Source organism: Nannospalax galili, unplaced genomic scaffold (genome assembly GCF_000622305.1).
Source record: "Nannospalax galili isolate Female #2095 unplaced genomic scaffold, S.galili_v1.0 scaffold24, whole genome shotgun sequence".
NCBI classification, from domain to species: domain Eukaryota; kingdom Metazoa; phylum Chordata; class Mammalia; order Rodentia; family Spalacidae; genus Nannospalax; species Nannospalax galili.
In genome coordinates, this window is record NW_008352654.1 from 2,913,326 (window position 1) to 2,915,757 (window position 2,432).

Sequence of the window (2,432 nt, forward strand, 5' to 3'; positions counted from 1 at the left end):
TATTTTAAAAAAATATTTTATTTTATTATTATTATTTTTAAAATTTTATGTGTATGCGTGTATTGACTGCATGTAGGTAAGTCCATCTGTGTTGTGCAATGCCCAAGGAGGAGTTACAGACAATTGTTAGCTGCCATGTGGGTGCTGGGATTCGAACCTGGGTCTTCTGCAAGAACAGTCAGTGTTCTTAACTGCTGAGCCATCTCTCCAGCCCCGTTTTGTTTTATTGAGACAGGGTCTCACTATGTAGCCTATAACTGGCCTTGAACATGTGGTGATCTTCCTGTCACTGCCTCCCAAGTGCTGGGATTAAAGGTTTGCACCACCAAGCCTGGCTTGTTGGTACATACTTGTAATCCCAGCACTTGGGAGGCAGAGGCAGGTGTATCTCTGTGAGTTCAAGGCCAGCCTGGTCTACATAGTCAGTTCCAGGCCAGCTGGGGCTACAGGGAGACCCTGTCTCAAAAAAAGACCAAAAAACCCAACCAAACAAACAAACAAAAAAATCCCAAAAAACAAGTATGTACCAACATGCCCAAATCTAGTTTATCAGTTAATAGTGTATGATTAAGAGCCAGAGATGTGTGCTTTTGCCTAGGATAGATAAAGCTCTGGGTTTGATTCCTTCTCATAAAAAATGAAAGAACCCTTGTGTGTTTGCATTGGTCAGCTCCTTGGTGGTCTTTGGGGTCTCGCAAACTGGGCACAACATCACAAGTGTCCTGTTTGAATAATATTTCTGTAATCCTATAAATGCTCTGACCTGACAATGATCATGGCTTCTTCTTCGCCCGAGATAGCCCGGCTTTTCAAAAAATAAAATTTACCTTGCTACTTTTCTTAAAGTGGTGCTGGTGATTTTTTGCAAACTCTGACCTATAACAGTTGGCAGCAGAGGACCCAAGATGTGGTGGTTTGAATGAGAACTGTCTTCCATAGGCTCACGTATTTGAACACTTGGTCCCCGAGTGGCACTGTTTGAGGAAGTTGTGGAACCTTTAGGAGGCAGAGCCTTGTTGGACTCTCCCTTGGGGACTGGCTTTGAGCATTTATAGCCTGGCCTCACTTTCTGCTCTTTCTCTCTGCTTCATGCGTGCAAATAAAATGTGACCAGCTAGCCGCTTGATCCTGCTGCCATGCCATGACTTCCCAGCTATGAGGACTCTATCCTTCTGGAACTATAAGTTAAAATAAAACCTTTCTTCCTTAAGTTGCTTTTGGTCATGGTATTTTATCACAGCAACAAAAAAGTAACTAATACGCAAAGTAATGCATTTCAGAGCTGCACTGGGAAAGGTGGGGAGCAGATGTCCCAGAGGGTAGGCACAAAGAGAGAAAGGTAAGCACATTACCTAACCTAAAGCATCATATTTGGAGGGGGGGTCTTTTCGAGACAGGGTCTCCCTGTAGCCCCAGTTGGCCTGGCACTCTCTATATAGACCAGGCTGGCCTTGATCTCACAGAGATCCACCTGCCTCTGCCTCCTGAGTGCTGGGATCAAGGCCTTTAATGTTCTTTTTTAAAGGTAGGTTCTCATGCAGTCCAGGCTAGACTCAAACTCACTATGCACCTGAGGATGAGCCTACACTTCTTCTGCTTCCAACACCCATATGTTGGTATTACAAGCATGGGTCTCCACAGCCAACCCTAGCCTCCCAGTACCTCTCATCATATCACCCTGTTTGCTCTTATTATTCCTTTCCAGTTTTACTATTTCAATGTTCTTCCTCCCTACAATTAGAATGTAAGCTCCTTGAAAGCAAGGAATTTGTCTTGCTTATACAAAATTGTATCCTTACCTGGAGCACTCGAGCCCAAAAGAGTAAGGAAGGTATCTTCATGGGTGGAGGAAGGAGGTTAGATAGAATGGCCAGCCTGGGTTTTCAGAGTCTGAGTGGTGTATGGAGGACATCTGCCTTAGGTTAGGTGTAGAGACAGTGTGACAGTCTTGGTTGTCAACTTAATTGGACCTGGAAATCAACTAAGCCATTAAGCACACCTGTGAATGACTTTCTTTAAATGAAGTGGGAAGACTCACACTAAGTGTGGGCAGCACCTTCTGGTGGTAGCCAGATCAAAGGAGGTCCAAGAAAAAGCTTGTTAGTTCTTGCCTGCTTGCCTTGCACATCGCTGGCAAGTCCATCTTCCATGTTTGAGAGCTCATCTACTCTGTTGCTGCCATCGCTACTACAACTGCTGCTGTTGCCGTCCTTCGAAGATATCAGAAACCAGTTTCTTTAGGCTCCCAATGTGAGCTGAAGACCCTCAGCTCTCCAGGATTCCTCCAGGCCTTCAGCACCAGATTAGGACAGCTGAGATATCCAGCCTCATGGATAGAACAGCTACTGGGTTTTCAATCTCTGTAGTGTGAAGACAGCTATTGCTGGACTACCCAGACCTTATCACGCAAATCAACTTAATAAATCATATAT